This window comes from Eumetopias jubatus, unplaced genomic scaffold (genome assembly GCF_037043125.1).
Source record: "Eumetopias jubatus isolate StellerSeaLion01/CBP00866 unplaced genomic scaffold, mEumJub1_p1.0 scaffold_9, whole genome shotgun sequence".
Lineage (NCBI taxonomy): Eukaryota > Metazoa > Chordata > Mammalia > Carnivora > Otariidae > Eumetopias > Eumetopias jubatus.
In genome coordinates this window covers 19,926,029-19,941,600 of record NW_028274815.1, presented here as the reverse complement: position 1 = coordinate 19,941,600, position 15,572 = coordinate 19,926,029, and the positions used below count along the sequence as shown (strand labels likewise).

The window sequence follows — 15,572 nt, the reverse complement described above, 5'->3', positions numbered from 1 at the left end:
TTCGTGCGGAGACCCGGGGCAGGAAGTGTGGAGGAAAAAGAGATACTCTGATCTTGTCCGGTGGCTGTAGGGTGGGGAAGAAGGTTTAGCTTCTGCAGACCACGTGGTGGAACTTGGGGAGAGATCAACGTCTTATTGCTCGTGAGAGTTTGTGGGGTAGTTGCTCTCCCGAGTGGAGGCGGGTGGGGAGGTCCCTACCTTGTTGGCCTTTTTTATGTGGTAGAGAGGAGAGTGAGGAATACTGAATGGATGACCCTTGGGTATGGTTAGTCTTTCTGGGGACTGTACCAGACCCATCAACAAGACTGAGAATGACCTCCTTCTCCTGCCTCAGATCCCCTTCCCAGGAGAAGCCCAGCTCTCACCTCTGCGAACTAACCTTAGAGCGAGAGAAGGCTCCGGAGAGAGCCCCATGTGGGGTGCAACAGGCACGTGTCCGACACGGCTAGGCCTTCCCCGAAACTTTGGGGGCTCTGCAGGGGCAGGAAACGCACCACCCAACCTCAACATGTCACCTCGGGGAGGAGGAGCCAGGTGGGCCGCCGCTGCTCCAGAAAAGGGCTGCCGGGACCGGGGCTTCAGGGCCTCCCCGAGGGGAGAGCGGAGCACTGGCACTAGGCCCGCGGGGTCCGGTGCCCCGGGATTCCGGGGGTAAGGAGCCGCGCCCGGGCTACCCTTGGGTTCCCGAGGGTGGGGGAGTCGGTGCCGGCCGCGGGCGGGCGGGCCGTCAGCTGCCCGGCCCGTCGCCTGCCTCCCCGCCCCCCGGCTTCCTGCGGAGGCCGCGGCCGCCATGTTGTTGTGGGGCTGAGGCGGCGCCGTGGAGCCCGAGCTACCGTGACAGGCTGCGCAACAGGTTCGCTGTCGGCGGCCTGGGGACGAGCCGAGCGGCGGCGGCGGCCGAGCAGGATCTCTCGGCGTCCGCCCGCGGTCGCGCTGCCGGTGCCGAGGAGCGCGGGGTCGCGCTGTGACGTGCGGGAGGCGCGGCGGGGGCGCCAGGTGGGTGAAGCGGCCGGCGGGGGCTGCGCGAGGGCGCGGGGCAGGTGCGGGCGCCGGCGCGCTCGCCGCGGGGAGGCTCGGCGGGCCCGGCTGGGAGGCGGCTGCGCGTCCCGGCCGCCGCGGGCGAGCCCTCGGGAGCCGGAGCTAGGCCCCTGGCGGGCTTGGCGGCGCCGGGCGGAAACCTCCGGCCCCGGTTCCAGCCCCCGCGGCGGGGCCGGGGAGGGGGGGGGGACGCCGAGGGGCCGGGGCCGGGGCCGAGCCGCCCCTTCCCGTGCGGCCGAGCCCCGGCCCCCAGACCCCAGCCCTCGGCCTCTCCTGGCAGGTGGCGGACGCCGCTGAGGGCCGGGGGCGGCGTGGCCCCTCGTTTTCGCTGTGCCGGCAGAAGAGGGCCCTTAGGGGCACCCGCACGCTTCCTCGGGGACCCTCTTTTTTTTCCGCCTAGTTGGCTTTCTTTGGTAATGGATGGTGCGGAGTGTCAGGTGAGCCGCATCCCGGTGCGTCAAAGTAGTCCGAGTCACGAGCGGCCAGTGGGCGGATGCTTGGCGTCCACCGCTCGCATTAAACCCAAGTGGGGAAGTGTTACCGTTTGACTTTAGCGTTATTGACTTACAGGGTATACAGGAAGCACGGAGAGATGTAATCACTCAGGCCAGAATAAAGTTTATTGCTTATTATTATTATTATTATTTTAAAGACGCCTGCATGTGGTAGTGAATGGGTAAACAGAGGCTGAAACTGCAGATGGTTTTGCAGCCTGTAAAAAGATGCTGTATTTGGGTGATTAATCATGTGCTTTGTCGTTGAATGATTGCCGATGGCAAGTATACTTCATTTGAGACTTGAATTAATTATGAATTAAGAATATGATAGAGTCAACCAGTTTATTTTAGGAATTAAGGTTAACACAAAATGATCGCTTTATTAAATGCTCTAGTTTGTTTTTACTAGAGTTTACTTGCTTACCCAGAGATAGGCAAGGTGTGACTTGAAATTTTGTGTTGTTTTAGTCAGCTTAATTTAGGTGGCACAGACTGTAGGTTAAGCTTCTTAAGCCTCTTAAAATTAATTGCCTCTTTCCCTGTACTTGTTTGCTATATTGTAAGTGATAAAACCTAAACGCAGTCTGGAAACATCATGTAAAACCTTTACATAAATTAATAATAATGTCCCTCAAATTTTAAAGGTAGTAGCAGCTCTGATGTGCATACCTTGAGGTTTCTTTGGCTGTGCCTGACATTCTCTAGTAATTTCTCTCTCCCACCGCCCAGCTTTATTGAGATATGATTGACATATATCCCGTAAATTCAGAAGTGTAGAAGGTGGAAGTTTTTAAAAGCTTAATTTAAAAACAATTTCATATTTTTCAAAGACGTGGAAAAATGTGCATTGCTGCTATTTTAATGTAATATTAATAAGCAGCAGAAAAGCTTGTGTTTTTTAATGCTCTAATGCATTTATTCCCTCTGCTCACGCTTATAATGAAAGGTAGAATGGTCTGAAAAAACTTGACCTATACTGAATTATTGAGCAGGAAATTACTATTGTTAGTTCTCAACAGATCTCAAGGCTAAAATCCCAGTCTCTCCTGAATACGGGGAAATGTGTTCGGCATGTTCTGGGATTGTGATTATAGTTATAAAAAATTTGTATTTTTGAAAAAAAAAAACAGCATAAGGAACCTCTCAATACCCATCACCCACACTTAGGAGCTGTCAGGATTTTCTTTATCCATCTCTTTTTCTTCCTTATCTTTCATTTCACCCTACATACTTAACACATCTTTTTTTTTAAGTGGATTTTTTTCCCATAATCTTAAGATTTTTATTTTTAATGTATCTTTAATACAGAGTTTCACAAATTTCCATCTTTCTAGTAAGACAAAAAACATTTATTGGCCATCTCCTTCAACTACTTTCCTCAATATTAAAATATATTTACTGTGGCTATAATTTATTGAGCACTTAGTACATGCTAGGCCGTATGCTGTTTTGCATAATCATTTAAAGCTCACAAAGACCATAGAGTAGTACTTTTTCTTCTGTCAAATGGATGAGTGAAATGCTAACCTGGAGGTTAATTGACTACTCTCCCGTCTCTGAGCTAGTAAGTACAAGAGCCAGGCTTCAAACCAAGATCCTTCTAACTTTAGCACCTGTGCCTTTATCACTCCTCTTAGTTCAGGGGGGAAAAAAAAGTTATTTGGGCATTCAGTAAATATTTGTTGTATAAGTAAATGAATGAAAATACATGTTAGTCCACCGATAACTAACATTTTTTATACTATATTTACTTGTAAAGCACTTTATGAACAAGTTCCAGAAATTATTCAAAATAAACTAATTATATTGCTAAATTATATCACTAAAACTTATATTACTAAAAATGGGGTATATTTATTCTATCAGTATATTTGCTTCTCTTTCTTTCCTTTTTTTTTTTTTTTGATTCTGATCTTTCCAGTACCTTATTTATGGAAAAATTTTTGTGGAGTAACTATTTTTGAAGAAAGACTAAGAAAAGGCAGACTTTTTTGGTGTACTAATTGTTAAAGGCAGGATTCCAAGTGTGAAGTAGAGAAATAAGAATGTTTAGAATTAACTCTGTAAATGAATAGATCTAAAGATGAAGGTGCATCAGAAATGCTGTTTTTTTCTTGAGTTCATTTTTTACTTCGTACCCTTCTGTAACGACAGAGCACAGCAACTGATGACAGAGGACAGCCACTGATGTTAGAGTCCTGGTGGGTAGACTGTATATTTGTAGGTATTCTCTGAGAAGGAGGAACTGAACTGGTCTTAAAGGATCTTAAGGCAAAGAGGAAGTGGGGGAGGAGGGGAGGAAGCTGAGCAAAAATAGGGCAGTGAATGCATCAAGAAATAAGGTATTTATACAACTCTAAGAGGGCAGCATATTTCATTTGCAAATGTATAGTATTATTTTGAGAGATTCACTTAAAAAATCATTTCACAGCTCTATCAGGATGCTGAATGATTTAGTTACTTGTGAAGCTATTCAGCAGTGGTTATGGGAGATATTTAGGGATCTATTACCAGACGGTAGACATTTAACTTGTCTCATTTAAGCAACTGTCTTATGTCTTCTAGATTATTTTCTTCGCTAATGCATATTCATTCTAGAAAAAGTATATGTGGTTAATAAAAATTTCTTATTTTCATTGTAACCACAGTAGATAAGATAGAGGCTTTCAAGTTAAACCTCCTGCTCCTAACTCTAACACTAAATAGCTGTATGACCTTGAGCAACTGATTTTAATTCTCTGAGCTTCTGTTTCTCATCTATAAAATGTATCTATCTCATAGTGTTGTCCTATGTGATTTAAAGTGCTTAGCACAGTGACTACTGCTTAGTATGAGTATTCAATAAATGTTACCATTATTCCAACTAGTCAGTGAGAAATTTCAAACTAGCTTAATGCTTTTTTGTGGGGGAGGGGGGTCTTTTTACCTAGTGATTGGAAAAAAAATTCACTTTTTTGCCTCTTAATTTTTAATCTTATCATCAAAACAATTCATATAAGAGGTCTGGAAAATAGAAGAACTGATCCACAATCCCGTCTCCCCCTAAAGAATCTGTCTTTTTAGTCCTCTTAATTTGGATGGGCCAGGGGTGGGGGTGGGTGGGTGCGGAATATAGCCTACAGAAAGAAAAAAGAAGTCTATATCTGCAAAAGAAACTACTGCTTTGGATTATCACTTCCAAGTTTTTGAATCCAGCTGCTTAAATAACTTGTACTTTTCAGTGTGAAGAGCACTTGGCTGGTATGAGGCAAGACAGGGGGAAAGAATGGTCAAGAATGGTGGGCCATGTCAAACTATAGAGTCCATGGAGATAAACCCCAGCAGGGTTTACTCTGACAGTTAGGAGGACACTGGTAACTATAGCATTATCATTTTCTTTTTGCTTAAACACATTGGTGTAGGTATTTGGACACTTTTCATCACCCTACTGCTCTTCCTTCACACTTAAGATTGAGTGCCTAAATATAAGAAGTAGGTCAGGTTAATAAATTTCACAGCATAAGTAGCATTTGGTGATTTTACTTTTTAGTGAGCATGAAACACATTTTGGTGAATATAAGTGAGAACTTCAAGATTAACGAAATTTGCAGAGAATGATGTGAACTGAGATGCATGTGTAACACTTCCTAACATTGTGGTAAATCCTGGAAACTTGAATGGTAGAACAGAAGCTATGGTTTATTTTCAATTTACCTTCTCCTCACTAGGGTCATTTTAGGCTTTCCCTCTGCCAAAGTTCCAGTGACCTTCCAGCTTATAAATTGATTTTGTCTTGCTGCAGAAACATCCCATATTAAAAGGCTTTCCCTGTCCACTTCTCCTTTCTTCTGGTGTCTGGTCCTCATTCAATGATTCTGACTTGGAGTTTTTGGCTCCTTCAGGATCCAGGGTTCCAGTGGGTCCAGAGAGCTGAGTCACTTGTATGATTGAGATGTCAAGAACCATTTAGATACAGATAACCCAAAACTTTTTCTGAACATTACTGTCTAGTACCTGGGTTTTATAGTCTTTGTAGAATGGTGGTATTCTCATCTTGAAAAAGTACATGCTGCAGCTCCCTCTTAAACACATTTTTGCTTTCCTCATCAGATTGATTTTACCTCATCTTTGTCTTTCTAGGGGCTTCGATGGAAAAAAAAAAGCCCCCTCCCCACTGTTTTCTGTCATCTGATCTAACTTTTTTATTATCAACAAACATTTTTCATCTTTAAAGAATTAAACCCAACAAAAGTTACTTATAAATCATGGTACCAAATTAAATCTTTTAACAACTATTGAGTGCCTTCATGCCAGAAACTGGTCCAAGCAATGAGCATATAAGCAGTAAACAAAATCCACGAAAATTCCTGCCCTTGTGCTGCTTACATTCAGGAGGGAGAAGGAGAGACAAAACGTTTAGAAGTTAATTTGCTAGGGCTATGGAGAAAAGTTAGGTAGGAAATGGGGGTAGGGAATGTGTGGACAGTTGGGTGGGGGGTAATTGAGAGAAGTAAGTTTGCCTTATGTGAAGTTATTACTAAGGAATTCAAGATTTGGGAAAGGATTATTCTGTGCGTTTTATGAGTAAACGTAGTATTTCACATCATTGTATTTAAAATAAATGTCCATCCTTTCAGTATTACTATTGGGTTTGCCCCCAGCACACCTCTGAATATTTCTGTTTTCTAGTAATTTAAGCCAGAACAACAAATCTCAGGCACAGCAGGAGTCTAGAGCAGAGATTTGTCAAATGGTTTAGAATAGATACCTTAATTGTTTTTAAATCCTGTAGGCTTTTTGTTTATACCATTTTTATGAGTACTATATGTTCTTTTGGAAAATTGGAAAGCAACAGGGAAATTGAAAGAAGAAAATAATAGTCACTAATAATCATATTACCCAGAGAAATGGTCAGTATTAATATCTTGGTAGATCTCCTTCTAGAAATTTTTCTTTGCAAAAAATGGAATTATATATTCTGTGTAACCTGCTTTTTTAGCTTACTAGCATTTATCAAAAACATGGTTCTGTTTTATTGTATATTTATCTACAGTGTAATTTTATTGGCTCAATTATATTGCCTTGCTACCACAGAACATTCATAAGGTCTAATATGAACTGAGCATTCACTGTATTCTAGTTTTGAGAAACTTTATGTATTTTTACTCATTTAGTTTTCAGCCTCTCCATGAGAAGTGTTCTATTATCATTTACTTTACAGTTGAGAAGATTGAACAAGGACAGGTGTAGTAATTTTCCCAAGATCCCATAGCTGATAAGTGGTAGACAGAGGATGTGAACTTAGTCTGGCTCTGTATCCTGGGCACATATTCGTTCTGTAGCATTAAAGTATTTTGTAATTATTTTTTTAATTTTAAATTGTGCCATAGTTAACATCTTTGTAACTCTATGTGCATCTATGAGTGTAAACTTACTGCCAGCTTGTCTTCTAGAAAAACTTTTCAGTACCAAAGTGTTCTCCTACCAGTGAAACCAGTCCTATTTCCCACGTCTTCAGAAAAATTGCCTTTTTTTTTTAATCTGCTAATTTGATAAAGACCACCTTATTTTTCTTTATTATTGAAGTTATACTTTTAAAGATTTTTTTTCTTTGAAAAATATTTATCTCTGCCCTTTCTCACTTCTTTGGCATTTTCATCTCTTAGTTGTTTCTAAGGATTCTTTATATTTTAAGAATAGTGACTCCTACCAAAAACTAATGATGTAATATATGGTGATTAACATAACAATAAAAAAATTAAAAAAAAAAGAATAGTGACTCTTTGCCTTATAGGTATAATTTTTCCCAAGTTAGTTTCTTTGTTTTTAGATTTTTATCAATGATGAAAGCTAGAATTTATATAGTACTTCCCATATGCAGCATTAATCTAGCTCATTACATTTATTCCCTCATTTAATTTTTACAGCGTTCCTATGGGGTAAGTGCTATTATTAGTCCCATTTACAAAGTCCTCTGACATTGTCTTTTAATTCTTTTTTTTTTAAGATTTTATTCATTTATTTTATTTGAGAGCGAGAAAGAGAGAGAGAGCATGAGAGGGGGGAGGGTCAAAGGGAGAAGCAGACTCCCTGCTGAGCAGGGAGCCCGATGCAGGACTCAATCCCGGGACTCCAGGATCATGACCTGAGCCGAAGGCAATCGCTTAACCAACTGAGCCACCCAGGCGCCCTGTCTTTTAATTCTTAAACAGCTTTTTCCTCTGTGTCTTTGCCTATTTCTATTCCCAAGTCCTAAAAATCTCTTTTTCTAGCCTACTGGGTGATGCTTATTGACCAGGTGTTCATTACTCAGTTGAGGAGTCATTTCTCCCGGGATTGCTTGTCTAACAACTTTCTAGTTCTCTAAGGCAAAGTTAGGTGCCAGTCTTCTGTCCTCTATACCTATAGCACCTATACGAAATTCTTAAGTTTTGGGCTTTTTCCTCTTCTATATTCCCTGCTCTTATACATCTTATCCAGGTGTTACATTTCTGATGACTTTGCAGATATTTGTCAATTTGATTTAAAGGTACTCAGGATGATTATGGTGATATCAAGAAGGGAATCCACCTCCCAGGTATATAAAATAGAGAAACTTACACCGAGGAAGTAACAATGGAACTGGGCTTAGAAGGTCAGTTGCGGTGGGGGGCGGAGGCGGGGGGGGGGGGGGGGGGGGGAGAAGGGACCTAGAGACAAACTGAATGAAAACAGACTTGGAAATTTCCCATTTGGAGAATAGCAAGTTACCCAGAGTGACTTTGAGGATTATTAACCTTGCCTCTGGGAAAGCCTGAGGAAAAAAATCCCTCTTTCAGCCCAGTATACCTCTTTTGGTGTTCAGAATTTTTGAATCTTCCTTCTAGATCTCTTCGTTCTAGCTCAGTTTCTCTTCAAACTTCCCCCTTTTTTCCAGTGTAATGGGGGAAGTTGGAGGGTCCTGATGTAATCCTGGTAAGGTTTTGAAATGCCCTGGGAAGTTTGGTGGACTGGTGGGGTAGGCCTGCTGGTAGCCTCTGCTAGAAGTCAGAGCCTCAGGGGAGAGAACTGTGAAGCTGTTGTCTTTGGAGACTTGCAGTTCTAGTCACACTTCTCCCTGGCTGTTGGTGCATCAGATGGATCTCAGTTCCTTTTCTCTCCAGCATTCATTACATTTCTGTTCTAATTTTGTTAAGAGACATTTTTCTCTAAATTTACTAGTTTAATTTTGAGGTATACAGACTGCTGGGCTCTGAGTTTTATTAACAATATAACTTGTTTGTCATTTAATATAAATATTTTTCCAAATCCTTTTCCTCTTTCAATTTAACTTTATTTCTCATTATGTAACATATTTATTTTAAAAATAATACATGCTTAGAGCTACCATACGATCCAGCAATTGCACTACTGGGTATTTACCCCAAAGATACAAATGTAGGGATCCGAAGGGGTACGTGCACCCCAGTGTTTATAGCAGCAATGTCCACAATAGCCAAACTGTGGAAAGAGCCAAGATGTCCATCAACAGATGAATGGATAAAGAAGATGTGGTATATATACACAATGGAATATTATGCAGCCATAAAAAGGAATGAGATCTTGCCATTTGCAATGACGTGGATGGAACTGGAGGGTGTTATGCTGAGTGAAATAAATCAATCAGAGAAAGACATGTATCATATGACCTCACTGATATGAGGAATTCTTAATCTCAGGAAACAAACTGAGGGTTGCTGGAGTGGTGGGGGGTGGGAGGGATGGGGTGGCTGGGTGATAGACATTGGGGAGGGTATGTGCTATGGTGAGTGCTGTGAATTGTGCAAGACTGTTGAATCACAGATCTGTACCTCTGAAACAAATAATGCAATATATGTTACGAAAAAAAAAGAAGAAGATAGCAAGAGGGGAAGAATGAAGGGGAGTTAGTCGGAGGGGGAGACGAACCATGAGAGACGATGGACTCTGAAAAACAAACTGAGGGTTCTAGAGGGGAGGGGGGTGGGGGGTTGGGTTAGCCTGGTGATGGGTATCAAAGAGGGCACGTTCTGCATGGAGCACTGGGTGTTATGCACAAACAATGAATCATGGAACACTACATCAAAAACTAATGATGTATGGTGATCAACATAACAATAAAAAAATTTAAAAAAGAATGGGTGCGGGGGTGAGGGGGTGGGGAGGTGGTGCCTGGGTGGCTTAGTTGTTAAGCCCCTGCCTTCGGTCGTGAGCGGGGAGCCCATTTCTCTCTTTACCTGCCGCTCCCCCTACTTGTGTGTGCTAGCTCTTTCTCTCTGTCAAATAAAGTCCTAAAAAAAAAGAATGGGTGCAGAAAAAAAAAATTAAAAAAATAAATAAAAATAATACATGCTGATTAAAGAAACTTTGTAAAATAGGGGGAAAAAGGAGAAAAAGTGTCATTCCAAGTCCAACAACCAATAACAACCACATTTTGGTGTCTCCTACGCATCCTATCTTTCTTTTTTGTTGTATTTACATATATATTGTGCGTGTTTTATAATACAACATGGTAGTTAAGAATAACATGGCTTTTGGGGCACCTGGGTGGCTCAGTCATTAAGCATCTGTCTTCGGCTCAGGTCATGATCCCATGAGGTCCCTGCTCGGCGGGAAGCCTGTTTCTCCCTCTCCCACTCCCCCTGCTTGTGTTCCCTTGCTCACTGTCTCTCTCTCTGTCAAATAAATAAAATCTTTAAAAAAAAAATAACATGGCTTTTGCTCAGTGGAGTTTTAGTTTGAGCTTGGCTTTTTTTTTTTTATTAGCTTTGTGAGAGTAACAGTCTCACTAAGCCTTGGTTTACCCTTCCTTAAAAAATGGAGATTTCATAATAATACCCTTAGAGTTGTCAGGAGGATGAAGAGATAATATATGTTTAGTGTGGTCATCTCATAATAAATTCTTTATAAATGTAACAATAATAATCAGGCCTGTCTTTTGGTTAGGTTAGCTGGGGCTGCTGCCTGCGTTATGCCTGGAGGGAAGGGGGCATGTCTGAGGCATTGTACTTTTCTTTTCTTTAAAGATTTTATTTATTTGACAGAGACACAGCAAGAGAGGGAACACAAGCAGGGGGAGTGGGAGAGGGAGAAGCAGGCTTCCTGCTGAGCAAGGAGACTGATGCGGGGCTTGATCCCAGGACCCTGGGATCATGACCTGAGCCCAAGGCAGACCCTTAACGACTGAGCCACCCAGGCGCCCCTGTACCTTTTTCTGAAACAAAATTCAGTTTCAAAATTTTTTTTAACATTCTCAAGAGACCTATGAAATTGTTTACAATGAGGCCTTCTTCAGAATGTAATTTATCTTGGGCCAACCCTGCAGTTGGTGGCTGGCCCTGAGGGTCAGACCCTTCTAGGATGGCCCTGTTATAATGATGTCAGTGATAACATGTGAAGACCTAAGTGTCAGACCTGGAATTTTCTAAGTATTCAGTGATTGTTAGCTGCTATTATTATTTTCATAATGATACACATTTATATCATAAATTATAAGAACGTAACCAGTTTCCATGTTATTACGTGGTTTAGCCGACTTTGTGTTTTTAAAAGTAGGTGTATAGAGATGTAATTTAGATACCATTATGAATTTGATATTTGATTTAAGTAGCAGCCTGAGACTTAGTTCAGTGTATTCCCTCTTGTTGAGCACTCATGTTACTTCCAGTTTTTTCTCTCTATAATAACTATTCATTGCGTGAATATCTTCACATTTCCTCCATTTATCATTATTTTCTTATGACAGATTCCCAGAAGTGAAATTGTTGGCTTATTGGATCTGAACATTGGTAGGGTTCTTGCTGTATGTTCTCAAATTGTCTTCTGAAGAGCAATACCAGTTTGCATTCCCATGAGTTATGTCTGCAGCACTCAACTCCCCTCACCTTTGCTAGACCTGAGTATTAGTCAAGGTTTTTTGTTGTTGTTTAAATTTTAGTTAACATACATACAGTCAATATTGGTTTCAGGAGTAGGATTCAGTGCTTCATCACTTACATAAAACACCCAGTGCTTACCACAACAAGTGCCCTTCTTAATACCCATCACCCATCTAGCCCATCCCCCACCCACCTCCCTCCATCAGCCCTCAGTTTGTTCTCTCATGGCAGTGTGGGTTGCCTGAATGGCTCATTCATTGAGCGTCTCCTTGAGTGTCTTACTGAGCGTCTGCCTTCTGCTCAGGTTGTGATCTCGGGGTCATGGGATGGAATCCTGTGTCAGGCTCCCTGCTTGTTGGGGAGTTGGCTTCTCCTACTCCCTCTGCCTGTCCGCCTCCCCCTCATGCTCTCTCTCAGATAAATAAAAATCTAAAAAAAAAAAAAATCACTTATGGCTTATTTCTCTCTCCTTTTCCCCCTTCCCATATATTGATCTGTTTTCTTTCTTAAATTCCACATATGAGTGAGATCATGTGATATTTGTCTTTCTCTGACTGACTTATTTCACTTAGCATAATACGCTAGGCTAGCTCCCTTCTCCTTGTTGCAAACTAGCCAAGGTTTTTGTTTTGTTTTCTAAATAAGTTTTTCCGGAGAAACAAAACTTCATTTGCATTTCCTTGATTTTTCATGATGTTAACATTTATTACCCAGTTTCATTTCCCCTTTGGAAAACTATTTTAGGTCTTAGTGTTTTCATTATCTATTTTAGTAGTTCTCTGTACATTAAAAATATTGACTATCATATTTGTTTTGGTTTTTCCCCATTTACCTTTAAATTTTGTTTTCAACAAATGTTTAAAATATTTATATAGATGAATCTTAATTTTTCCCTTTGGGTTTTCTTGAGTGACTTTAGAACTTAGTTATTTTTTTTTCAGAGAGGTGATATTTTACTTGAAGGTGAAGCATCTGTCTGAATGTTTTCCCTCTCTACTTCTTATTCAAGGCAAGTAAATAGTTTTGTTTCAATATTTAGTCCTGATAGGAGACTGAAGCCAACAGACCAAGTAGCCCGCTCTCCCTACCTTCCCCTTACAGCGGTGCAGGCTGAGTCAGAAGCTATTCTTAGGTGTTTTTTTTCCCCCCTTTGTGTGGGTGAATTGTCTTGTTCAGAGTTGTTGATTAGTTCTTCTAAAACTGATTTAATATAAATTTGCAGTATTATTGGAGTGGTAATGACTTCAGTATTAGTTTACCATTTCTGTTCTTTTATACTTGCTGGGTATATTGGTTGATTCTTTGTAGGCTAAACTTAACATTTATAAAAGTTCAAACTTATAATTTATATTTAAACATCTTAAACTGAAGATGCTAAGTTGCAGAACTAGAACTATTAACTAAGTTTGTATAGGAAAGTTATCTTTGAAGCTTTTAAGTCTCAACATATTTTGTGTATTTGAACCCTAAGCCTTTAGATAGAAATAATAGTAACCCTTTTCTCAGATATTAAATAAAGTGAGAAAAATATGTCCTTCTTATCAGTAATTGCTACAACTTTAGTTTGTTGTTGTCAATTCAGTGAAATCAAGATAACTATTGTGTTAAAAATAATGTTGAAATGATAGTGGTAATAGCCATCATTTCTGAGCACCTTCTATGTGCCAGATGCTTTACAGACATTATATCTAAGCCTTAAAACAACCTGGCATTTAGGTACAATTATCCACACTTACAGGTTAGGAAGTTGAAGCTATATCATGTGGAGTCCACAAAGCTAAGGAGTAACTGTGCTGGGATTTAAACACAAGTTGGTTGACATATTTTCAGAGTTCAGGTTATCAGCCTTCTTGGAACATATTCCAACACTAGAAAAATAGAGGATAAACCCTAAAACGCCTCATAAGCCATGTGAAGGAGATTAGGTTTATTTTTTTTCTTTAAATTTTTTATTGTTACGTTAATCACCATACATTACATCATTAGTTTTGATGTAGTGTTCCATGATTCATTGTTTGTGCATCACACCCAGTGCTCCATGCAGAACGTGCCCTCTTTAATACCCATCACCAGGCTAACCCGTCCCCCCACCCCCTCCCCTCTAGAGATTAGGTTTATTTAATGTAAAGGTTTGTTGAGATATAATTCATACCATAAAATTCACCCTTTTAAAATTTACAATTCTGTGGTTTTTATTATATTCACAGAATTGTACAGCCATCACCAACATCTAATTTTAGAACATTTTTAAAGACTTTATTTTTTTGAAGATTTTATTTATTTGACAGAGCGAAAGAGCACCTGCAGGGGGAGCAGTAGAGGGAGAAGGAGAAGCAGGCTCTTGGCTGAGCTTGGAGCCTGATGTGGGGCTCCATCCCAGGATGCTGGGATCATGACCCGAGCTGAAGGCAGACGCTTAACCATCTGAGCCACCCAGGCAACTAATTTTAGAACATTTTTTAAAAAGATATTTATTTATTTATTTGAGAGGGTGGGGGAGGGAGCAGGAGGAGGAGGGGGAAAGGGCAGCAGGAGAGGAACAAGCAGACTCCCTGCTAAGCAGTGAGTCCGATGCAGGGCTCTATCTATCCCAGGACCCTGGGATCATGACCTGAGCCGAAAGCAAATGCTTAACCAACTGAGCCACCCAGGCACCCCTAATTTTAGAACATTTTCATCATCCAAAAAAGAACCCCCTTATCCATTAGCAGCCATTCCCATTCCTCCCAACACCCCCAGGCCTAGGCAACTACTAATCTACTTTCTGTCTCTATGAATTTGCCTATTCTGGACATTTCATATAAATGAGAACATTAAATATGTGTGGTCTTTTGTGATTGGTTTCTTTCACAACCGTAATGTTTTTAAGGTGTGTCTTTGTTATAGCATATATGAATAATTCACTTCTTTTTATGGCTAAATATTCTATTATATGGATATACCACAGTTGGTTTATCCATTCATCAGTGGATGGACATTTGGGTTGTTTCCACTTTTTGGCTATTATGAAGAATACTGCTCTGAGCGTCTGTGTACACGTTTTTGCGAGGACATAGGTTTAGGTTTTCGTTTCTCTTGGGTTCATACCTATGCTGAGTTATGTGGTAACCTATGCTTAACATTTTGAGAAACTGCCAAATTGTTTTCCAAAGCAGCTGAATCATTTTACATTGCCACCAGCAATGTAGGAGGGATACGTTTAGGATATTAGATTTTATACTACTAATGAGTGTTACTATACAGAATCACAGTGGAAAAATGGCTGAAAATTTTTGGGTTAGATTGCTGCTTCTCCAGTATGGTTCAAGGCACATGCTATGTCAGCAGACTTTTCCTGATGAATATGAAACTAAAATATAAGTTATTTTCTTATTTCTTAGGAGCTACTGTTATTTCGTGTCCATAGTCTTTGTTTTTGGTGTTAGTGTGGGCTACTTATAATCTGAGTTACTAAGGAATACTGAAATGTACTATTCGTAAACTAAAATTAACCAGTCTCTAGAGCTTACTGAGGGCTCTAATTTAGTTTTCTATTAAGAAACCTGTTAGCTATACAATACTTTGGCAGCATTGAAAAATTCCTACAAGGTACACCCACACTCAGATGTAGATACTGTTTTCAGTGCAAGCATTGGTATTGTCTTGAGTTTGATGTGGTTCCAATTGCTATTCTTGAATTAACTGTAATTATAGAATCAATGTTAGATTTAATTTTGTTGCCCATTTTGCTCTTATGCAACTGTTGCATTGTATACTTCATCATGGAGTTATTTTTCTATTGGAAAATGGAAGCAGATGGTTAAGTTGGGTCTCTTGTCCCACTTAGGTGGGCCATGGTTAGAATAGTTTGAGAATGAATGGAATATGTAATGGAAGGATTCTTTCCTACTCGAGTATACCTTTTTTAAAGTGGGAATTAGTGTATTTATAATTAAGAGCCTTAGCTATGGAAAACATGAACCCTCTGAAAATCTTCACATTGGCTTTAGAGGTCTGAAGCCTTTGGAATTGTATGCTACATTCTGTACATTTGTGTTTTTTTCCAGAAAGAGCAACTATAGGTTTGCCAGATTTTTTTTTTTAAGTCCGTGACTCCTCAAAATTAACTCAGATTGGTGAAGAGAATTTGTAAATTTGTGTTTTTGAAGTATTTGAGGGAGGTGGGACCTTGTTTTGGTTAGAG

At 40.4% G+C, this 15,572-nt stretch overlaps 1 protein-coding gene across 5 annotated transcripts in view; it reads left to right on the top strand.

The window, feature by feature from the left end:
- The first annotated feature begins 545 nt into the window (after nt 1–545).
- Nucleotides 546–15,572, top strand: part of ITSN2 (intersectin 2) — a 139,894-nt gene continuing 124,867 nt past the window's right edge. For 2 of the 5 annotated variants that reach the window (XM_088026335.1, XM_088026332.1), the window contains exon 1: nt 546–651. The gene's annotated coding sequence lies outside the window, so the exon portion shown is untranslated. Of the gene's footprint in view, nt 652–792; nt 997–15,572 lie in introns of those variants that run through there. The other 3 variants (XM_088026333.1, XM_028099478.2, XM_088026331.1) reach the window with 2 other exon arrangements.